Below are 24,749 nucleotides of genomic sequence, written 5' to 3'. Positions count from 1 at the left end.
TATCTGTTTACCACCTCTCAACCTATTTCGCTCTACCCTATCAATTCCTTTGAGTATTTTGTATTTGGTTATGTCTCCCCCGGTTCTTTCATCCTCCAGTGTCGCTAGATTTAATTCTGTTAGCCTCTCCCCATAGTTCATATCCTCCAACTCTGGAACTAGCCTCGTTGTATGCTTCGGCACTTTCCCCAGTTTATAACATACTCTCTCAGGTGTGAGGCTCCACGTCGGTGCTGCATACTCCATGAGGAGCCTGAAATGTGTTGTATAAAGAGCCGGGAATGTCTCTTAACTGAGAGTCCTGAAGGCTAGTCTTAGATTCGCAAGATGAGCACTGGTTGCAGAGGGTATTCGGTTGGTGTGAGCCTCTGGCGATATGTTAGGTACTTCGCTTACCCCTAGATCTTTTTCTCTGAGGTCTGCAGCCTCTGTCCCCCGAGTCTATACTCCATGTTTGTTTGTCTGGACCTTGTCCCACTCTTCATAACCTTGCATTTTTTGGGGATGAATTTATGCAACCACTCGTCTTAATATTCTTGCAGTCTGCCCAGCTTTACTGGGAGCCTTTCCCTATCCTCACCTGTTTTCATTCTCATTAATTTTGCCTTACCAGCAAACAGGGAGTCACCTGACTCGCCCTATCTGTTATGCCATTTACATAACCCAGAAACAATACAGTTCCTAATACTGATCCTTGTGGAACCTTGTTACTCTTCTCCATTCTGACATCTCTTTCCTCACAAACACTGTTTCCTTCCCATAAGGTGCTCTGTGGTCCATCAGAGTATGTTCCCTGTTATTCCCGCCTGCACCTTTGGTTTTTGCCCCAATTTCAAATGCCTTCTTGTAGTCTTAAAAAAACGCATTGTACCGATCCCTCTCCTGTCTCACTTTATATAGTTTGATATTATTTCTTTCCAAGTGCTCTACCACTCTTCTGATTATCTTCTCTATGACCTTGCATGGTAAACATGTCAGTGAAACTGGTCTGCGGTTCAATGCTTCCTGTCTGCTGCCTCTAAATTATATAGCCTACATTCGTTGTCTTGCATTCACTGTGCAACCCATACTCTCATCGCCACTTTGCCACCACAGTGCTTCTGCTCCCTCTCGCGGAATCCTTGTTAACACTGTGTCGTGTCCAATTGCATTTGAAATATCCTCCTTTAAAAGTTTTCTTCTTTACTTCTTCCTCTTTTAAGTCTGCGAAATCTTTCCCTAGACTTATTGTTATTGTCCTTGTTTTCTCTAAGAAGACCTCTTTAAAACGTTTGGTCAACACTGTGCAGATTTCCTTATCACTTTTCGTGACCTCTCTTGCCTCTTGCTGGTCCTTTATTGCTGTCTTTCTTCTGGTGTGGCTGTGAAGGAGTTTTGGTTTAGACTTGGCCTTTTTACTGACGTGTCGTTCTCAAATTATCACTTAGCGTCTCTCCTCCCCCTTGCATAATGGTTTCTGGCAAATCTACTCACTTCCTTGTTCTTTCGTCCTTCACTTTCTATAGTGTTCCCAAACTCTTATGCGATTCTGCTTCGCCTCTCTGAGTCTTTGGTTGAAACAAGAGCTCTCTTTGTCTTAGGCAGTTTCCCTTTCTTCTGGGTATTAAGTTCTCCACTGACTCTCAGCACATTCCAACTAGATACTCCGACATTTCTTTTCCCATGCACAGCATTCAAGAATTCTCTCATCCTTTCGAAGTTCCCTTTTCTAAAGTCTGGCTTCTCACTACCTCCACCTGCCATTCTTCCCTCTACCATTAGTTCCACAAGGTACTCAAACTTTAGTACTATATGGTAGCTAGCGCTATGGGTCTCTCATATTCTATCATACCTGTATCATGGCCTGTACATTGCAGAGTCACTTGTTTGCACAGAACTGCTAAATGCCTCAAATGATGTAGTGCAAGTTTTAGCAGTAAAGGTCGAGAACCAAAACCTAGTCATTGTGGTAGTCTACAAGCCTCCGGATGCAATATCCCAGCAATTCCAGGAACAGCTGTTAAAAATTGACCACTGTCTGGAAAATCTTCCAGCTCCTGCACCCAACATCTTGCTCCTGGGGGATTTCAACTTAAGGCACCTAAAATGGAGGAATATGGCAAATAATATTGTTGCAGTAATAACACCAGGAGGCAGCTCTGATGAAAACTCACACTCACGCGAGCTTTTAAATCTCTGCACAAAATTCAATTTAAACCAGCAAATAATAGAGCCTACTAGACTGGAGAATACACTAGACCTCATCTTCACTAACAATGATGATCTGATAAGAAATGTCACCATATCAAAAACAATATACTCAGATCACAACATAATTGAGGTTCAGTCATGTATGCGCGGAGCCCCAGACCGACATAATGAGATTAGTCACGAGGGAGCATTCACCAAATTCAACTTCAATAACAAAAACATAAAGTGGGACCAAGGAAACCAAGTCCTAACCGATATAAGCTGGGAAGATATACTAAGCAACACAGACCCCAACTTATGCCTAGAACAGATTAACTCGGTGGCACTCGATGTATGCGCAAGGCTTATTCCTCTAAGAAAAAGGAGGAGTAGATGTAAAATAGAAAGAGACAGGCGCTCCCTTTACAGGCGACGGAAAAGAATAACAGAGCGGCTAAAAGAGGTCAATATATCTGAAATGCGTAGGGAGACACTGGTCAGAGAAATAGCAAGCATCGAACTTAAGCTAAAAGAATCCTTTAGGAGTCGGAAATCGCGGGAAGAACTAAAAGCCATAAATGAAATCGAAAGAAACCCAAAGTATTTCTTCTCCTATGCCAAATCAAAATCGAGAACAACGTCCAGTATTGGGCCCCTACTTAAACAAGATGGGTCCTACACAGATGACAGCAAGGAAATGAGTGAGCTACTCAAGTCCCAATATGACTCAGTTTTTAGCAAGCCGCTAACCAGACTGAGAGTCGAAGATCAAAATGATTTTTTTATGAGAGAGCCACAAAATTTGATTAACACAAGCCTATCCGATGTTATCCTGACGCCAAATGACTTCGAACAGGCGATAAATGACATGCCCATGCACTCTGCCCCAGGGCCAGACTCATGGAACTCTGTGTTCATCAAGAACTGCAAGAAGCCCCTATCACGAGCCTTTTCCATCCTATGGAGAGGGAGCATGGACACGGGGGTCGTCCCACAGTTACTAAAAACAACAGACATAGCCCCACTCCACAAAGGGGGCAGTAAAGCAACAGCAAAGAACTACAGACCAATAGCACTAACATCCCATATCATAAAAATCTTTGAAAGGGTCCTAAGAAGCAAGATCACCACCCATCTAGGAAACCATCAGTTACACAACCCAGGGCAACATGGGTTTAGAACAGGTCGCTCCTGTCTGTCTCAACTATTGGATCACTACGACAAGGTCCTAAATGCACTAGAAGACAAAAAGAATGCAGATGTAATATATACAGACTTTGCAAAAGCCTTCGACAAGTGTGACCATGGCCTAATAGCGCACAAAATGCGTGCTAAAGGAATAACAGGAAAAGTCGGTCGATGGATCTATAATTTCCTCACTAACAGAACACAGAGAGTAGTCGTCAACAGAGTAAAGTCCGAGGCAGCTACGGTGAAAAGCTCTGTTCCACAAGGCACAGTACTCGCTCCCATCTTGTTCCTCATCCTCATATCCGACATAGACAAGGATGTCAGCCACAGCACCGTGTCTTCCTTTGCAGATGACACCTGAATCTGCATGACAGTGTCTTCCATTGTAGACACTGCAAAGCTCCAGGCGGACATCAACCAAATCTTTCAGTGGGCTGCAGAAAACAATATGAAGTTCAACGATGAGAAATTTCAATTACTCAGATACGGTAAACATGAGGAAATTAAATCTTCATCAGAGTACAAAACAAATTCTGGCCACAAAATAGAGCGAAACACCAACGTCAAAGACCTGGGAGTGATCATGTCGGAGGATCTCACCTTCAAGGACCATAACATTGTATCAATCGCATCTTCTAGAAAAATGACAGGATGGATAATGAGAACCTTCAAAACTAGGGAGGCCAAGCCCATGATGACACTCTTCAGGTCACTTGTTCTATCTAGGCTGGAATATTGCTGCACACTAACAGCACCTTTCAAGGCAGGTGAAATTGCCGACCTAGAAAATGTACAGAGAACTTTCACGGCACGCATAACGGAGATAAAACACCTCAATTATTGGGAGCGCTTGAGGTTCCTAAACCTGTATTCCCTGGAACGCAGGAGGGAGAGATACATGATTATATACACCTGGAAAATCCTAGAGGGACTAGTACCGAACTTGCACACGAAAATCACTCAATACGAAAGCAAAAGACTTGGCAGACGATGCACCATCCCCCCAATGAAAAGCAGGGGTGTCACTAGCACGTTCAGAGACCATACAATAAGTGTCAGGGGCCCGAGACTGTTCAACTGCCTCCCAGCACACATAAGGGGGATTACCAACAGACCCCTGGCAGTCTTCAAGCTGGCACTGGACAAGCACCTAAAGTCAGTTTCTGATCAGCCGGGCTGTGGCTCGTACGTTGGTTTGCGTGCAGCCAGCAGCAACAGCCTGGTTGATCAGGCTCTGATCCACCAGGGGGCCTGGTCACAGACCGGGCCGCGGGGGCGTTGACCCCCGGAACTCTCTCCAGGTAAACTCCAGGTAATACCAATGTCAGACTTGTGCTGGCTCATCTTCTCTATCTCTTGTTGTGTCCTTAACATGATGACAGTTTTTACTTTAACAGCCTCTACTAAATTAATATTCCGCATTTCCGGTTCCCCATGTAAGGGATCGGAAATATGAAGGACTGCTCGTTATACGCGATTGAAATCACCCATGATAAGCAGACTCACTTTAGCACTGTTTGTATTCCCAGCTGCTTATGGTGTCAACGACTGCTTTGTTGTGGGAAAAGAAAGCTAGTTTTGTACAGTTCAGGACATTTATTAGAGGAAACATTCATTCATTAAAGATTCGCCGGTACTTCCGGCCCGGGTCTTCTCCAGATGGTGACCCGGCGAGAACTCTATTAGTGACTTTTTCAGTCCTAACTGACGATACGAAAGAGACACTTATGTACAGTTCTAACTGAAGAAGCATAGCGTTTCTTCTGATAAATGTCTTGAACTGTACATAAATGTCTTTTTTCTACATCTTGTCCGTGTCACCAGACAATTTTCTATTGTTCTGTTGCTGTCTTCATATTCCTGTTAGGCAGCTAGTTGTAAATCACTGCTCCTACTACTATGGGTTCCTCAGTCTTTATGGAGCCCCCAGTGCAATCTTCTGCTGCATGTCTGTTTATCCCACTATTGTCTTCAAAACTAGTCTTATTTCTGATTAACAGTGCTGCTCCCCCGCCTTCTGTGCCCCTTTGTTTTTCCTTATCACTTGATATCCTTCTGGGCACATGGCATCTGATATCATTCCAGTCAGCTTTTTCTCTGTGATAACTGTAATATCTTGGGTTCCCTCTGTTTTGTTTCAACTCATCACTCTTGTTTGACAATCCACCTGTGCACTTCACTGTTTTCCTTCCCTTACCATACCACTGGTTTGTGTTGTATAGTCTTCCTGCATGTTGCTCCTTTGGCAGAAGTGGTGGAGGTAGAGCTGGGGTGAGTGTATGCACATTACAGGGAAAGGGGTCAGGTATAAGATTGAAGGCGACGAAGGGGACGGGAAGGGCGAGGGGAAAAAAGTGGTGGGTGTGGGTTAGTGTTGGTGTTGGGGAAATTGGAGTAGGCCTTAACCTGGACCATCCCCCCCCCCTCGCCAGGAAAGAGGCTGGAAGTATACTCTGAGTTCTTTGAATCTGTTCCCAGCACTATGACGAGAAGGTTGCTTTCACCAGGCATGGGAGTGTCTCCCGACACTCTGAAAATCTGCTGTATCTCCCATCGCTTCCTCTCCTTCACACCTGATAAGAGATATGTTCTCACGTTCCTCTTCTTCACATCTTCCTGGCCGCCTCCCCCTTCTTCTTCCCTTTATCTTTCCCTCCAAATTTCTTTGTTCTCACCATTTCCCTTTGTGTGTGTGTGTGTGTGTGTGTGTGTGTGTGTGTGTGTGTGTGTGTGTGTGTGGTCTGGTAACCTACTTCATCACACGTGGGCAGCACCAGGTGAGAGGTCAGTGTGAGCACGTGCAGCAAGGTGACTTAGAGTAGTCAGGTGACCTAATTTTCCGCACGTGGGCAGCAAATAGCACGTGAGAGAGGTCAGTATTCGCTTCACTCTGTTCATATACATATAATTGTTTTTGCGGGGTCAACGCTTAGCTCCTGGCCTCTGCCTCTGTCATTCACGACGACGTCTCTAAATTCCTGAAGTTATGAGTCCTATCATACCTATTCTTAATACTGCGTATGGAATCTTTCACCACCTCATCCACATCCTTTCCCATTTTTTAACTACACTTGGAAGGAAGAAATATTCCTGATGTTCCTTGACTCATTCACGTCCATATTGTTCCACCTAAACTCTCTTGTTCCTGACCTCTTTTTAAAGCTGTGTAGAGTCATAAGTATCGTGTACGTCGTAATCATGTCTACCTCTTTACTCCTCTATTGCCTTACTATTACGCTAAGTTCTTTCTAGCCTTTCTTAGTGGGTCATTCATCTTAGCCCTAGGACCAGTCTTGTCGGGATTCTATGGATTTTCTTTAGTTCTGGACATGTTTACTGAGATGAAGGCTCTATGTTGGTGCTGTGTACTCATGAGTCTGACGCACGTCGCAGACTGCTTATAACCTCAAAGACGTATACACTGCCCTGGTTACTGCAATGTTTTTTTTATTGACATGCTTGTCTCCTGGTCCTTGTACTTACCTGAGGCTCGTAGCCTCTGTCTCCCTAGTTAGTATTCCACCTGTAACACACCATTTTATACAGTTCGTTTTCTAATATATTACCTAGAGTCAATTTCTGAAAACTTCCAGAGTTAAAAAAAGTAGAACAAGGGGTGAGGAGGGGGAGGGAAGAGGAGAGGTAGGGGGGGGGTAGAGGTTAATATCATGGAGGGTTTTGTGGTGGAGGAAAAACAAAAAGATGGAGTGAGTTAGTGGTGGGCCCTTCTTAGGGTAGGAGGAGGGGGTCGTGGTGCCCGAGGCACCATCAGGGGAAACTCCCCTGCTAGTGCCACCCCTCAGGGTCGGCGCCGCTACTCTAAACACCTTCCAGAGATCAACACATTGTCACCTATCACCACAAACTTAACCTCAGGTTACAACGTCATTTTCTTAACGTTCCTTGCACACGTCCAACTTGTATTTAATTTAAAGTTAGGTTACATAAAATTTATAAGAACGTCAATTTAACAACAAATTGGCCAATTATAAAAACTGGCGTTACACGTCTGGCAACACGTTTGTGCAGCACCATAATACGTTCAAATCTGTACGAATATTACCCGTGGTACGAAGATGGGTCGAGAATGGGACAGAGAATGGGTTGAACAATAAGCACTAACGCTTGGGATACCTGGCTCAGCTGAAATACGTATATATTTAATGCATTATGTTCTGGTGATGTTTGTGGGGTAATGTGTGACTGCTTGTGACCCCCGCTGACCCCCGCCTCTCCACCAACCTTGACACACATTAACTTGGTTCTGGTTACACAAGCCTTGCTCCCAGATCCCCTTTCTTTTCAGTGATCTGTAACTTCTCTCCTCCAAGGCTGTACGCTGTCTCAGTTCTTCTAGTTGATACTGCATCATTTCCAGAGGCATACAGGTGTGGGTGTGTGTGGGTGTGTGTGGGTGGATGTGTTCACCTATATGTAGTTGCAGGGGTCTGTTCAGTTTCTGGCCCACCTCTTCGCTGGTCGCTACTAGGTTCACTCCCTCCCAGCTATAAGAGCCTTGTCGTACCTCTTCTTAAAACTGTGTATCTATTTTGCCTCTGTCCCATCTCTGAAGCATACCGTCTCTGTTCACCTTGTCAGTTCCTCTCAGTATTTTGAACGTCGTTATCATGCCATTCCCTAGCCTCCCTACTCTCCTTCGCCTCCATATCCTCCTTACCTGGAGTCTACCTGGAGGGTATTCCGGAGATCGACGCCCCTGTGGCCCGGTCCACGACCAGGCCTCCCGGTGGATCAGGGCCTGATCAACCAGGCTGATACTGCTGGCCGCACGTAGTCCAACGTACGAACCACAGCCCGGCTGATCTGGCACCGACTTTAAGTATCTGTCCAGCTCCCTCTTGAAGGCAGCATAGTGGGAGGATGTTGAACAGTGTTGGGCCCCGGACACTTGTGTTTTCTCTTAGTGCACCAATGGGGAACCTACTTTTCATTGGGGGTATTTTGCACCGCCTTCCCAGTCTTTTACTTTCATAGGGAGTGATTTCTGTATGCAGACTTGGGACCATTCCTTCTAGAATTTTCCTAATGTAGATTATGTTATCTCTTCTCTGCGTTCCAGGGAGTACAAGTCAAGTGCTTCCAAGCGGTCCCAGTAGTTAAGATGTTTGATGGAACTTATATGTGTGGTAAAGGTTCTTTGTACACTCTAGATCTGCTATTTCACCTGCTTTGAACGTAGATGTTAATGTACAGCAGTATTCCAGCCTAGAGAGAACAAGTGATTTGTAAAGGATCATCATTGGCTTGGCATCTCTTGTTTTGAACGTTCTCATTATCCATCCTATCATTTTCTTTGCACTTGTGATCGTGGCTGTGATCCTTGAGAGCGAGATCCTCAGGCATTACCACTCCCAGGTCCCTCACATTATTTCTTCGCTCTGTTGTACGATCAGTTTGTAGTATATTCAGTTCTAATTATTATCTCCTCCAGTTTTCCATAACGGAGTAGCTGGAGTTTGTCTTCATTGAACATCATATTGTTTTCCGTTGCCCATTGGAAAACTTGGTTTATATTTTCTTGAAGATTAACCGTGTCCTCAACAGATGACAGTCTCATGCAGATCCTAGTATCGTCTGCAAAGGATGATACGGTGCTGTGGATTACATCTCTGTCTGATATGAGGATGAGGAACAGGATGGGGGCGAGTACTGGCAGCTTCCGATTTAACTCTGTTTACTACTACTCTTTGTGTTCGATTGATTAGAAAGTTGAAGATCCATCTCCTCGCTTTGCCAGCTATTCTTTTTGCGCTATTACGCCATGATCGCATTTGTCAGTCTTTTGCAAAGTCTGTGTATATTACATCTGCATTCTGATTTTCTTCCAGTGCATCCAAGACCATATCATAGTGATCCAGTAGTTGTGAGAGGCAGAAGCGACCTGCCCTGAACCCATGTTGCCCTGGATTGTGCAGATTTTGGGAATCCTAGTGGTTTGCAATCATGCTTCTTAGCACTCTTTCAAAGATTTTTATGATGTGGGACTTTAGAGGTATTGGTCTATAGTTCTTGGCTAATGCTTTGCTGCCACATTTATGGAGTGGGGGCTATATCCGTTGTTTTAAGTGACTGTGGAATTTCGCCCATGTCTAAGCTCCTTCTCCATAGTGTACTTAGGGTACGCGAGAGGGGTTTCTTGTAGGTCCACGAGTTTGGACCTGAGGTTGAGTGCATGGGCATGTTGTCATGGCTTTCTCAAGGTCTATCGGAGCTAGGGTAATGTCGGAAATCTGGCATACATTGATGGAGTTTTAAGGCTCATTCATGAAAAAATCATTTGGATTGTCGATCTTTAGACTGATTAGTGGTTCGCTAAACAGAGTCATACTGGGATTTCAGTATCTCGTTCATTTCTTTGTTGTCATCTGTGCAAGTCCCATCTTGTCTGAGCAAGGGCCTGATACTAGATGTGGTATTTATCTTGTTTTTGGCATATGAAAAGAAATTTTTCGAATTTCTTTCAATTTCACTAATCGCTTTTAGCTCCTCCTGTCTCTGCTGGGTCCTGTAAAAATTCTTTAAGTTCGATATTTCCACTTCCCTGGTTAGCCCTTCCTTCTTTGTATCATAATCTAGCGTTCTTGACCCCTCTAGAGAGGTTCCTTGACGCTGGTAAAGGGCTCTTGATCTAGGGAACTGGATCTGTGCTTTGCTTTCCTGAATTAAGCCTGAATACCTTCCACCCCCCCCTCCCAGATGCGATGTATAATCCTGCGAGTTTAGCGCTCCTCCATGATTATAATAATTATGTAATAGCTTTCTTGAGGAGCTCAGTGATTCTTCATCGTCTTCTGTAGAGGGAGCGTCTTTCTTCAGTTTACTTCTTCTCTTCTTCCTTCTTAGGGGACCATTCCTTGAACATACTTCAGCTGCCAGGAAGTTGATCCTTTCAAAGCAATGGTTTGGATCCATGTTATTTAAGATATTTTCCCAACATGTTTCATTTAAGACATGGTTCACCTGGTCCCAGTTGATCTTGTTGTTGAAGTTGTATTTGGTGAAGACACCGTTACAGCTACGTGCATTTTGCTGATCAGGACCCCTGTGCATGTAAGTATGAACTTCACATGAACTTCGATTAGATTGTGATAAGAATTAGTCGTTTTTAATATTATGTTTCCTACCAGGTCCTCATTAATTGTGAAGATAAGGTCAAGTGTGTTTTCCAGTCTTGTTGATTCCACTGTCTGCTGATTTAGGGAGTGTTTATCGCAGATATTTAGTAGCTCATGTGTGTGTGTGACCTTTCATCTGCGCTGTCTTCAGGGATTGTTTCTATAACATTATTCGCTACATTCTTCCATTTTGTATGCCTTAGGTTGAAATCGCCAAGCAGTAAGATGTTTGGGGATGGAGCTGGAAGGCTTTCCAGACAGTCATCAATTTTTAGTAGCTGTTCCTTGAACTGTTGGAAGGTTGCATCTGGTGGCTTATATACCACCACGATGACTAGGTTTTGGTTCTCTATCTTTATTGTTAGAACTTCAACTACCTCATTTGTGGTGTTCAGCAACTCCGTGCAGAGGAGCGACTCTGATATACAGGCCAACCCTCCCTTGTTACCTGTTCTGTCTCTTCTAAAAAGGTTGTACCCATTTATCCATATTTTGTTGTCAAAGTGATCTTTTGTGTGGGTCTCTGTGAAGGATGCAAACATCGCATTTGACTCTAGAAGGCCACTGATGAAAGGTATTTTGTTGATGGATGGCTTAAGGTCCTGTATATTAGCAAATACAAACGTGGTTGTATTCTGTGTTGGGAGGATTGTTATTGGCATCAGTAGTAGTGGTTCTGGAGGTCCATGGGGGGCCACTGGCTATTCCTCCAATCCAACAAGGCTCCAAGTTGGTGAACTATTTTTGTTTCCTTCCATTTTCTTTCTTCGTTTCCTGCCACTAAAAATCACTTGGAGCGGGGTCGTCGTAACTACTACTGTTTGTCTTATGAGGTTTTTACCTCCTGGTCCCTTTTAAATGGTATGCAGGACAGTTCGTGTTGTAGCACTGTTTTTGGAGGACCTACCCTCCCTCAACTCGCTACCCTCCCTCCCTCCCTCACCTCCCTACCCTCCCTCACCTCCCTACCCTCCCTCATTTAGGGAAAAATCCCTTGATAGAGACTTGGATAATAATGTGTCCTTGTTGAACTGTGGTGTCTGGTAGCCTGTTAGTTACCATTTTGTCCTAGGCACATGTCGATTAGACACTAGGCCTGTTGTATATGAGCACGTGTGTGTGTGTGTGGTAGTGTGTGTGTGTGGTAGTGTGTGTGTGTGGTAGTGTGTGTGTGTGGTAGTGTGTGTGTGTGGTAGTGTGTGTGTGTGGTAGTGTGTGTGTGTGTGGTAGTGTGTGTGTGTGTGGTAGTGTGTGTGTGTGTGGTAGTGTGTGTGTGTGTGGTAGTGTGTGTGTGTGTGGTAGTGTGTGTGTGTGTGGTAGTGTGTGTGTGTGTGTGTGGTAGTGTGTGTGTGTGTGTGTGTGGTAGTGTGTGTGTGTGTGTGGTAGTGTGTGTGTGTGTGTGGTAGTGTGTGTGTGTGTGTGTGGTAGTGTGTGTGTGTGTGTGGTAGTGTGTGTGTGTGTGTGGTAGTGTGTGTGTGTGTGTGGTAGTGTGTGTGTGTGTGTGTGTGTGGTAGTGTGTGTGTGTGTGTGTGTGGTAGTGTGTGTGTGTGTGGTAGTGTGTGTGTGTGTGGGTGGTAGTGTGTGTGTGTGTGGTAGTGTGTGTGTGTGTGTGTGGTAGTGTGTGTGTTAGTTACCATTTTGTCCTAGGCACATGTCGATTAGACACTAGGCCTGTTGTGTGTGTGTGTGTGTGGTAGTGTGTGTGTGTGTGGTAGTGTGTGTGTGTGTGTGTGTGTGGTAGTGTGTGTGTGTGTTGTATTATCTCTCTGTGTGCTATACTTAATCCTTACTCTGTCTTCCACTCTTATTCTCCTTCTAATTTCTACCCATTGTGAGCTACTTCCCCACTCCCCTCTTTTGCTTCCCTTCGTTCCCTTTATTCCTCTTACCATCCCTCCCCTTGCCTCTATCTTCATTTCCCCTCCCTTTCCCATCCCCTCAGTTGGTCAGCAGTAGCAGCCTACTGAGTACATTCATAAAACTATCAGCCGAATCCCAGAGTCCTTACCACTGTAATAACCTGTCCGGCTTCCACCAGTCAATATCCTAATGCCTAGCACCACCACCAGTCACTATCCTAGTACCTAGCACCACCACCAGTCACTATCCTAGTACCTAGCACCACCACCAGTCACTATCCTAGTACCTAGCACCACCACCAGTCACTATCCTAGTACCTAGCACCACCACCAGTCACTATCCTAGTACCTAGCACCACCACCAGTCACTGTCAAGGTACCTGGCACCACCACCAGTCACTGTCAAGGTACCTGGCACCACCACCAGTCACTGTCAAGGTACCTGGCACCACCGCCAGTCACCGCCATGGTACCTGGCACCACCGCCAGTCACCGCCATGGTACCTGGCACCACTCTTTTTTTACTATTTAAAAAAGTTCATCCATATAAAAACACTGGTACTGGAGTGCGCACTCATCACCCAGCTGGTTCACTTTTACTGATGACTTTATATATATAAGCACAGGACGTTCACATGTGGGTGTAGTCAGAGGGTTCATACACAAGGGAAAGTAGCAGTGTGGTGTGGGCGGACCTGTTGTACGAGGCTGCCTCATCTAGTGCTCACTCTGTGTTCTTTAAACAAGAAATGGGAGAAAAGGATGGATAAGGAGTGAGAGAGAAAGAAGAGAATACTGTACACGAGAGAATACGGTCCAGGCAGAAAGATTACGTAAAATATTGCTCTTGGAAATGTTAGATTTCTGTTTCTCTTTCTGCCATAGAAGATATTTAACCAGACGATGGGGGAGGGGAAAGAGACACCCAGCCAGGAGGCAACTATTATACCACAGGACGGGCATTTTCTCTATGTCCGTACCTTCTTCAAAGTCTTCAATCCACCACCCAACATTCACTCCTCGACTGACTCGCCTTTAGAGCATGTTCTTACATCAAATAGAGACTCTAGAAATTCCTTTAAGTGGAAATGAAAGCTCTCGCCCACAGATGGCAGCAGTCTCGCCCTCTACCCACTCTTAATGTTACGTAACATTAATGTGTACAGTACCAGGGTCATCCAACAGGCCTCAGTTGTTGTTGTTATTGTTGCTTCACCTAGTTAGCACACATGGACTGTTAGAAAAATTACTTGGTACCACGACCCTAGTGTCACTTCTGCCAGATGTCCTCTTACAACACTTCAGTCATTTAGTCATCGTAATTGAAATTTACACACACACACACACACACACACACACACACACACACACACACACACACACACACACACACACACACACACACACACACACACACACACACACACTCTGATCACAAGGAACGTCCAGACACTGACGATAAGACTCGCGTAAGAAGACGACCGGTGTGCAGCGACATTGAATTATGGCATTCATGGAGTGGCCCATGGAATTCATGGCGTTCAGGGCACCCTTGGCGCTCATGGCACCCTTGGTGTTTATGGCACCCTGGGCGTTCGTGACACCCTTGGCGTTCATGGCACCCTTGACGTTCATGGCACCCGTGGCGTTCATGGGAGTATCTTTCGCAGCATCCATCACGCTACTTGGTCTCGTGAGAAGTTACTTCAGTGTGTAGATTTGGAATCGGTCCAGGTAGTGTTGTCCAAGTGTAAATTATTATTGTCTTTAATCTGGCCGAGGACGCACAACTTGTGGGGGATTCTTAGGCTTTCCCATTAATTCATTTGTCTGAGTGAAGCCTCGACTGAAGGCTCTCTGAGCATAATGCAGTAATTATCATCAACTTGAAGCTCTGATGTGAGAGACTTATTTTTTTTTCCAAACCTTCCAGATTAACTTTGACTTTTATATAGTTACCCCTTTATACAGAACAGTGTTGTCATATAACACACACACACTGTACAACACAGTGAAGCCGCATAAAACAAGTTACTGTATATACATTTTTTTAACCATATAACGCAGTGTTCTCGTGCTACAGTGTTGCCATACACGACGGGCGAAACCTGTTAGCTGCTTCCAAGCAATTTCAAGGTCTGGTGAGCAGGATGGTGATGAGGCGGGAAGCTGTCAGCGGGTGATGGTGCTAAATCACCACCACAGTCAGCACCACAGTCAGCACCACATCTTGGCAACGGTCTCTAAATTAACTCTTAATGCAGCTAATGACTACGAGTGACCTAGATAACTGAAGAGTTGTCACTCTCCCTCTCAGTGCCACAACCTCGGAAAGATAGGCGGGAGGCACATTGCGTGCCCTCTTCCCCTTTTCTATCTTTTGTTTACCTTTGTGTCATCTCTATGCCCCTGCTTCATTATTTCTTTATCTTCTGTGGCTCCTTGCGCTGAGTGGCACTCACAAGGTTGAAAGGTGAACTTACACATAACAGTATAGACACCTTAAGAGTAATGAAGACTTGTCGGTGCTCAATAACATCCCACATGAAGACAGAAACACAGGAGGTTGATTGATCTGTATATTTCGACCCCCTTCTGGGATCCTCTTAAGCAGAAGAGGATTCCAGAAGGGGGTCGAAATATACAGATCAACCTTTTTTTTTTTTTTTGTCTCCATGTGAGTTATTGTTGAGCATAACAATATGGACACGAACAATACAGGTCATTCATCATTACATGATGAAGTTATGACTGACGCGAGGAGTATAGAGGCACAACTGGGAAGAAACTACATGACCGAAGGGAGAAAGTTGTACTTTATGTACTACGTCAGTCTGTTAGCAAGTCCTAACACTAGCCTATATGAGACGGGGTCCGCCTGTAGTGCGGACTCTGGGGGACTCATTGCCTCGCAGAAGTAGATGAAAGGACTTCGAGGACAAATATTTGGAATTAAAGAATAAAAAGTTACAATGCTGCCATGGCTGAAACAATTACACAAATAACCCGCACTTAGTGAACAGGAACTCTCGACAACGTTTAGGTCTGACTTGGACCATTGACAAGTCACTTGTCAATAGTTCAGATTGGACCGAAACGTCGCCAGTTGTGCCTGGATGTCTCGCTGAGGCTATTTGAAGGTTACGTTTCTACCACAATATCTTTTACAGCTGCACACATATAGGTATACTTTATAATATAATCCGGTATACAAACCTACATTAAGAGTTGGTATAAACCTTGGTAATAAATACCGACAAGTAGAGAGAGGAGAAGAAACCTCGTAGGCTCCTCAGAGGCGATGAAGAGGCTGATGGAATAGATAGTAAACTCGCTATTAGAAGCAATTATCTTCCGAGAGATTCTGAAGTGTCAGTATTGCTGAGTACTTCTCCGTGTGTCAGTGTCTGGTGGAGCCCATGTGTCAGTATCTGGTGGAGCCCATGTGTCAGTGTCTGGTGGAGCCCATGTGTCAGTGTCTGGTGGAGCCCATGTGTCAGTGTCTGGTGGAGCCCATGTGTCAGTGTCTGGTGGATCCCATGTGTCAGTGTCTGGTGGAGCCCATGTGTCAGTGTCTGGTGGAGCCCATGTGTCAGTATCTGGTGGAGCCCAAGTGTCAGTGCGAGTCTGGTAGAGCCCATGTGTCAGTGTTGGGAGGGTTCAGTGGAGATATGTTGGGTTGTATTCACTGTATTAGCAGAGTTGTGAGAGGGGAGTGGCCCGGCCTGCCTGTAGCAGCCTGTAGATCTATTCCTGAACTGAGAGAAAGCAGAGCGTCTGACGCTCACATGTGGCATCACGTGACGTCACATGTTAGCCGAGAAGTCTAGCAAGGGGTCGTCTTATATAAAATATATGGATGGTACTATGATACTCAGATATGTCACACGACTTGTAGGGGATCAGCAACTATGCTGGCATCAGTGCGAGTCTGGTGGAGCCCATGTGTTAGTGTGAGAGTACCGTCCCCTCACACTGACAGTAGTGAAGGATCTTGAAGTGTGTAAGGTCCAGCAGAGTCTAACGAGCTCCAGTGCCCTCACATATGTATGCAGGTTATTGCCCTGGTTATTGTGTAGGTTATTGCCCTGAGCAGCAACACTCGTGAAAAGAAATTGAGAGGAATTAGAAGAGGCGGACACGGGAGGCCACTCGCCCTCCCAGTACCAAGAAGATTCCTCACCTATGGTTTGCAACGCATTTCTAAGTTAGGTTAGGGTATCAGAACACCTTCAACAGTCACCCATTTGACAAGCTCTGTGATCAAGAGGACGGGCTGTGATAATAACAGTCTCTCTCTCTCTCTCTCTCTCTCTCTCTCTCTCTCTCTCTCTCTCTCTCTCTACACAGGGTTGGACAAGGTTAGGTTAAGGATCCCTAGTTTTATTGACAAGCTATTTACAGGTTAAGGATTCCCAACTTTATTGACAAACTAAGAGCTGCTACCTACATCAGCTCATTTGAAAGTATTTTTATTGTTATGAAACATACAAGTAGGGAACAGGATGAAGTTGGAGCCATCTGTGGGCCAGCATTTTCATTTGATCAGCTGACTTTATCTCGTTGAAATCATAATGCTGTACGAATGTGTTCCAGACTCGAGTCATCCTAGAGATAAATGATCTTAGATGAAGTGATGTTCTGGAGAATGGTACGGCCAGAGTGAAGCTGCTGCTTTCTGCCCGTCTTGTAGTATAGAAGCTTGCCTCTCGCTGTCCTCGAAGTGGAGCCAAGTGTGGTACTTTGACAATGTTGGCCTTGTTCATAACAGTAAAGCCACCGACATCCCTCCTGTGTTGAAGGCTCTGCTGAAAAGACAGATCTATCCAGGATGGGTCCAGGCGAGAGATGAGACGTCTTGCTCTGTTCTCTACTCTGTCAAGCAGTCGCAGATGAGAGGGGGACAGGCAAACCAAGAAAGTGGAGCATACTTAAGGTGTGAACATACTTGTGCCTTATACAGAATCTTGCACCCCCTACTGTCAAGCAGATGCGAGATACGTCGAAGTGCTGTAAGCTTCCTGGCTGCCTTGTTTGCAATACATACAACGTGATTCTGCATGGTCAGTTTGGAGTCAAATTTCACCCCAAGGATATCAGCTTCCCAAGGTACCAACACTCTCCCATTCATACTTACTACTGTACCGGCATTACCATCACGGTGCCTAGAGACCATCATCATTTGTGTTTTCTCAGGTGTAAATGTTACTTGCCATCTATTTCCCCAAGCTGATATAGCTCTTAGCTGGTGATTGATGTAGCTTAGAGCAGCTGGCATTTCTTCTCTTAGATACGTAAATATCAGAGTACAGTCGTCTGCATATGCAAGGCTGGCTCTCTCTCTCTCTCTCTCTCTCTCTCTCTCTCTCTCTCTCTCTCTCTCTCTCTCTCTCTCTCTCTCTCTCTCCACATTTCTACAAGATTAGGTATGAGAGTTCCTAGAAATATTGTACAGTTCATGACTCGGGTAACAGCACATTATGACTTAATGTACACATGTGGAGTGCTGGATGACCCCCCGCAAGGATTTTGTGCTTATTTAATGTAATACGTAGCATACACTGAGGATAAAGTTAAAGCTATCTCACATTCTTTATTGAAGCAGCATTTATTTTTGAGAACATTGTAAATGCGAGTCAGCCGAAGAGTGAATGATTGTTGCAGAAGTAATTACTTTGAAATGGGTATATGTTGAGTGAAATTACAGCTGATTGCACGTCTTGTGGTATAATAGCTGTCTTCCGGAGTGCAGGTCCACCCAGGATGAGCGGAGGCTCTAGGTGCTTCCTAACGAGCTCTTCCCTATCTTGTCCGGCATCCTTTAAAATAGCTTACATTAGGCTAGAAAATAGAGGTAGGAGAGGGGGGTGGGAATTCAGGACGTCCAAGAGTGTGGTGCATACTCAAGGCGAGTATAAATTTGTGTCTCGTAGAATTCTGCAGCCACTGCTCTTGAATGGATATGAGTTTGACCTGCCTAATGTGGGCAAGTAGGCCTAAACCCCCTGCAGGTATACTCCCAGCCTCATCGACATTCCCCGCCTGACTCTCCACGTCACTATGCTCCCTGTATATACACTCATATATACTCTGCTCAAGTAGATCTGTTTTGGGACTTCAGTCTACTGTGTGGGCGAAACGTAGCTAATAAAGTATCGCATTATACTGCGTTTGTCTATTTTTCTACCTCCAGTCTCGTGTTTGTGACTGAGACGAGCGAACCCTGACTGGCATACTGCAGCCACCAGTTTTTTTTTATAGGTTTTAGAGTCTTATTTCGCTGCTGATATATCCACTTCAAGGCTGAGTCACTGCCAGCATTCTCACAGCAGCTGCAGTAGTTGCAGCATGCTGTCCAGAGATCATTCTCACAGCAGCTGCAGTAGTTGCAGCATGCTGTCCAGAGATCATTCTCACAGCAGCTGCAGTAGTTGCAGCATGCTGTCCAGAGATCATTCTCACAGCAGCTGCAGTAGTTGCAGCATGCTGTCCAGAGATCATTCTCACAGCAGCTGCAGTAGTTGCAGCATGCTGTCCAGAGATCATTCTCACAGCAGCTGCAGTAGTTGCAGCATGCTGTCCAGAGATCATTCTCACAGCAGCTGCAGTAGTTGCAGCATGCTGTCCAGAGATCATCGTCTGTGTTCTCAGTTGCAAAAGCAATCTGCCATTAAAAAATATGCCTTCATATTAACAACAGTGGGATAACCCAGAAAGCCAGTGTGGCTTGTTTCCCATGGGATTCTTAGGCTACCTTCCAGAGAATGTGACCCCTGGTCAGGTGACCAGGGGTGGCAGCCACCCTTCGCCTTGTGATTGTTGCTTTCGGTTTCTTTTGTAAGACAAGCGCTACCACTGAACTACGAGTCACCGTAGCTTTCTCCAGGTAAGATTCAGCGGCAAATCAGTGAGTGATGTACGTCAGGGTACCAGACAACTCCACCACCACCCTGATTTGCAAGTAAATGTGGGAGGAGGGGGTTGTCTTAGGAATGTGGTTCAGTAGGTCATAGAGATTGTATAACAAGACCTCCCCCTTCCACCTCCCCCTTCCACCTCCCCCTTCCACCTCCCCCTTCCACCTTCCCCTTTCCCTCCCAACATTCATACTGCCCTAGGGAAACAATGGTGGGCACTGTCTCTCCCACCTGTTTCATGCTAAGGAGAAAAGAGGTTGGGATGCTTGGTACTTGTAGCTTGGTTAGGACGCCCGTCTCTTCGCTCTTGTCTGGCGGTCCTGGTGGGCCCCACAGACGAGCATCAGGCTATGCAGGGCTCAGCAGGACGTATGTGTTTGGTGCACACTGGAGTACACTACCCGCCCGCGTCTTCTGCCTTTCCTCTTCAGTGGCGGTGATGACTACCAGGATGCCTGTAGGGACCTCGGTAGGATTTTGATATATTTAATATTTCGATATTGTCTCAATTGATGCTGGGTATTTTAATTTAGCATGATTGTTTAGTCTGCTTCTTATCCCGTAGCTCGGTTGGTAGTGCACTCATCTCACACACTGAGGTCCGTGGTTCGATCTCCGGTACAGGTAGAAACATAGGACGTGTTTCCTTAAAATACCCGCTGTTCCTGTTCACCAAGGAATAAAATGTGTACCTGAGTGTTAGACGATTAGTGTAGGTCGCATCCTGGGACAAAACTGACCTAATTTACCCGAAATGATGTACATAACAAGCGACTTTCTACATAGCAGTATGTGTCTGCTGTCAGCTACGACTGTATACCTTGTACATGTACTTGTAGAAAGTTATTATTGTTGGAACAGTTTTGCGTTTTAATTTTTACTTCTCGACTCTCGTGTCGTCACTATTTTTTTACTTTCCCTTGTGCCTCTGTCTCCCTCTCTTCCTGTCCCTCTTTATCTCCCTCTCGTATTGTCCCCTCTCTATCCACTATCTTCTTGTTTCTCTCTTGTCCCCTCCCCCCGTCCTTCTCTAGGCACTCTTTTCCTTGTTCCTCTCCCTCTTTATACACTCTTCCTGTCCTCTATTGTCCTGTCACCCTCTCCCTCTTTCTTCCCTTCTCCTGGGCAGTCGTCACTGCTTGCCTGTCTGCATGCTTGCCTGTCTGCATGCTTGCCTGTTTGCTGCAACAATAAAAGTGTCTGCTGTGAGGTATTTCTCACTTGTATGAATCTCATGTTCTTGAGAAAAAAAATAATTTCCTTCCCCTCCTTCCCTCTACCGTGCTCTCCCTTTCCCTCCCTCCCTCCACTTCCCTTCCTCCCTCCCTCCCCCCCACACACACTACTGACCAGCTGGCTACACCACCATGGCCTAATGGCTCGCTATCATTCTTAATACAATTTTTAGTTCCTCGAGACTTTACCCCGCTTCCTCTTGCTTATTGCCCTTCTCTCTCTCTCTCTCTCTCTCTCTCTCTCTCTCTCTCTCTCTCTCTCTCTCTCTCTCTCTCTCTCTCTCTCTCTCTCTCTCTCTCTCAAACTCTTTCTATTTCTTTCTCTCTTTAATAGACCCGTGTCGTTACTATTTCGCGAGTGATTCATTGACCGAACTATCTAGATGGAGTTAGAGGTAACTATTGAGTAGGTAGCACTCAGATAGTCTTGAGTCTTCAGTGTACTCTCATGTGGAGTGTCATGTACTACCATGTACTTTCATGTGAATTATCATGTACTCCGTCGTGGACTCGCTGGGTCGTGCATCGTGAGATTTTTTTTTTTTTTTTTTACGATTGGTTTTTCTCTCGTCTTCCTTAATCAGGAAATTAATATGCGTCAAGGAATGTAGAATGTGTTGAAAGTATTGGAAAATGTTTCGAAAGTGAGTCAATGATATAGAGGAACGTGGGAGTGAGGGGTGAGGAACGTACTAGGTTTCGCTCAGCGTCAGCTTTCATAAGTCGTGATAAAGCGAAACGTAGTCCCGGAAAAAGCTTAAGTTTTACATATTAAGCGTCACTACCCATATCTGTGGGCGCTCCAGCTCTGCACCCTGATTTGTAGGTGTTGTAGGAGTGAAGTTTGACTTCTACACCGCTAACCACAAACCTTCCTCCTGCTTCTATACCCATTCCAGTTCTCTTCCTTAACGGTATCTTGTCCATGATTCCACTGGAAGGGTATGAGAGAGAATTGTGGAGAAGGTGGGTGCACGGAGGAAAGTAATGATTGGTGAAGTGACGAGATACAGAGGGTATTAAGGAGTAAAAATTTGTCATATGAAATGCTTTTACAATGTAAACAAGGGATCCACCTCCAGTGCAAACTGTGGGGACCCACAGACTCGCAGTAGATTACAAGAAAAGAGGCATCGGGACCGTTTGAATGTTTCACATAAAAATTATTTAAAAAATAAGGCGGAGAATATGGAGAAGATATCTGAAGATAAAGAAATGCTAAAAGAGTTTTAAAAAGCAAAGAATCCACAAGTCTTAATCGACAGCTATTCCTAAGAATAAAAAAAACAAGATCTCGGAGAGATAAAGTTAGCAGGTTAACTAGACAATTGAGAATGAATGCGGCTAGATGTTGAACGAGCAGACAGATTTGTTAGAGAGATGGAATACTTTTGACAAGTGGTTGAGGAAATAAAGATGGAAAGCTCGTAAAAAAAGAGGGGGAGAGAGAGAGGAATGAGGTATATTAGAGCAGAGAGTATGAGGGAAGTGAGAGAGGCACTAAGAAGGATGACAGGGGGGGGGGGGGGAAGCAACAGGCCGATAAGATCCTGTTCTTTTCATACTATGTATGATAAGAACCATGATTTGATGCTGGTGAAGGGCTCTTGATCTATGGAATTGGAGAGTGAGGGAGGAAGATGTATGAGACATAGGGAGAGAGTTCGATGGGAAGAGAATGGCAAATTGGAGGAAAGAGAGAGAAAAAAAAAGGGCCGAGAATACAGAAGCAAAACAAATAGTGTAAAAGAAACGGAGGTACCGAGAGGGAGGAAGAAACAAAGGTACCGAGAGGGAGGAAGAAACAAAGGTACCGAGAGGGAGGAAGAAACAAAGGTACCGAGAGGGAGGAAGAAACAAAGGTACCGAGAGGGAGGAAGAAACAAAGGTACCGAGAGGGAGGAAGAAACAAAGGTACCGAGAGGGAGGAAGAAACAAAGGTACCGAGAGGGAGGAAGAAACAAATGTATCGAGAGGGAGGAAGAAACAAATGTATCAAGAGGGAGGAAGAAACAAATGTATCAAGAGGGAGGAAGAAACAAATGTATCAAGAGGGAGGAAGAAACAAAGGTATCAAGAGGGAGGAAGAAAGAGAAAAAATATTTCTTCACATTCCTGTCTGTTGCCTCACACGCGAGGGGAAACTCCCGCCTTACACCCACCAGTGTTGACACCACACATGACACACCACACCTGGCACACCACACATGACACACCTGACACCACACATGACACACCACACTTGACAGTCATGTAACAAGTGATTCTGTAGGTACAAAACATAACGGTTGACACCTGACTCTGTGACAGGTGACAGTGGTGTGACGCTGCCGTCACAACATAACAAGGTCGTTACGTAACGTGTTAGCTGGAGGTCCCCTCAGGGGAGGGGGCTGCACTCTTGCTGGTGAGAGAGGCTCTTGATCAAAGAAATTAGAGCTCTTTTCTCCCCTTTTTCGGATCAAGCTACAATACCTAGCGAGAGAGGTTAGCAGGATTATTCGAGAGAGGAACAGCTCTAGTTCCCTGGATCAAGAGCCTTGCATCGCCCTCTCTTCTACGAGGTAAATCACTTCAGTGGAACTTTACCTTATTAACCCAACTTAATGTAATCTAATTGAACGTAAACGTAATTAAAAAAAAATGGGTAAATGGAAAAATGGGTAAATGGAAAAATGGGTAAATGGAAAAATGGGTAAATGGAAAAATGGGTAAATGGAAAAATGGGTAAATGGAAAAATGGGTAAATGGAAAAATGGGTAAATGGAAAAATAGGTTAATGAAAATAATGCATAAATGAGGAGGATATCTTACCTTTATTCATAAACGTTGAAAAAGTAACGCTTGTATAGGGACGAGTTGTAATATGGGTGGGTATATGGTGTGTAGTGTGGGTATATGGTGTGTAGTGTGGGTATATGGTGTGTAGTGTGGGTATATGGTGTGTATTGTGGGTATATGGTGTGTAGTGTGGGTATATGGTGTGTATTGTGGGTATATGGTGTGTAGTGTGGGTATATGGTGTGTAGTGTGGGTATATGGTGTGTATTGTGGGTATATGGTGTGTATTGTGGGTATATGGTGTGTAGTGTGGGTATATGGTGTGTATTGTGGGTATATGGTGTGTATTGTGGGTATATGGTGTGTAGTGTGGGTATATGGTGTGTATTGTGGGTATATGGTGTGTATTGTGGGTATATGGTGTGTAGTGTGGGTATATGGTGTGTAGTGTGGGTATATGGTGTGTAGTGTGGGTATATGGTGTGTATTGTGGGTATATGGTGTGTATTGTGGGTATATGGTGTGTATTGTGGGTATATGGTGTGTATTGTGGGTATATGGTGTGTAGTGTGGGTATATGGTGTGTAGTGTGGGTATATGGTGTGTATTGTGGGTATATGGTGTGTATTGTGGGTATATGGTGTGTATTGTGGGTATATGGTGTGTAGTGTGGGTATATGGTGTGTAGTGTGGGTATATGGTGTGTAGTGTGGGTGTATGGTGTGTATTGTGGGTGTATGGTGTGTATTGTGGGTGGTGTGTATTGTGGGTGTATGGTGTGTATTGTGGGTGGTGTGTATTGTGGGTGTATGGTGTGTATTGTGGGTATATGGTGTGTATTGTGGGTGTATGGTGTGTATTGTGGGTGGTGTGTATTGTGGGTGTATGGTGTGTATTGTGGGTGGTGTGTATTGTGGGTATATGGTGTGTATTGTGGGTGTATGGTGTGTATTGTGGGTGGTGTGTATTGTGGGTGTATTGTGGGTGTATGGTGTGTATTGTGGGTGGTGTGTATTGTGGGTGTATGGTGTGTATTGTGGGTATATGGTGTGTATTGTGGGTGTATGGTGTGTATTGTGGGTATATGGTGTGTATTGTGGGTGTATGGTGTGTATTGTGGGTGGTGTGTATTGTGGGTGTATGGTGTGTATTGTGGGTGGTGTGTATTGTGGGTGTATGGTGTGTATTGTGGGTGTATGGTGTGTATTGTGGGTGGTGTGTATTGTGGGTGTATGGTGTGTATTGTGGGTGGTGTGTATTGTGGGTGTATGGTGTGTATTGTGGGTGGTGTGTATTGTGGGTGTATGGTGTGTATTGTGGGTATATGGTGTGTATTGTGGGTGTATGGTGTGTATTGTGGGTGGTGTGTATTGTGGGTGTATGGTGTGTATTGTGGGTATATGGTGTGTATTGTGGGTGTATGGTGTGTATTGTGGGTGGTGTGTATTGTGGGTGTATGGT

At 45.0% G+C, this 24,749-nt stretch overlaps 1 protein-coding gene across 3 annotated transcripts in view; it reads left to right on the top strand.

Moving 5' to 3' along the window:
• Nucleotides 1–24,749, top strand: part of LOC128695390 (G-protein coupled receptor Mth2-like) — a 149,494-nt gene that overhangs the window by 27,915 nt on the left and 96,830 nt on the right. The window lies entirely within an intron of this gene.

This window comes from Cherax quadricarinatus, chromosome 14 (genome assembly GCF_038502225.1).
Source record: "Cherax quadricarinatus isolate ZL_2023a chromosome 14, ASM3850222v1, whole genome shotgun sequence".
Lineage (NCBI taxonomy): Eukaryota > Metazoa > Arthropoda > Malacostraca > Decapoda > Parastacidae > Cherax > Cherax quadricarinatus.
The sequence above is the reverse complement of the archived record's forward strand: the minus strand, read 5'-3'. Positions and strand labels throughout refer to the sequence as shown.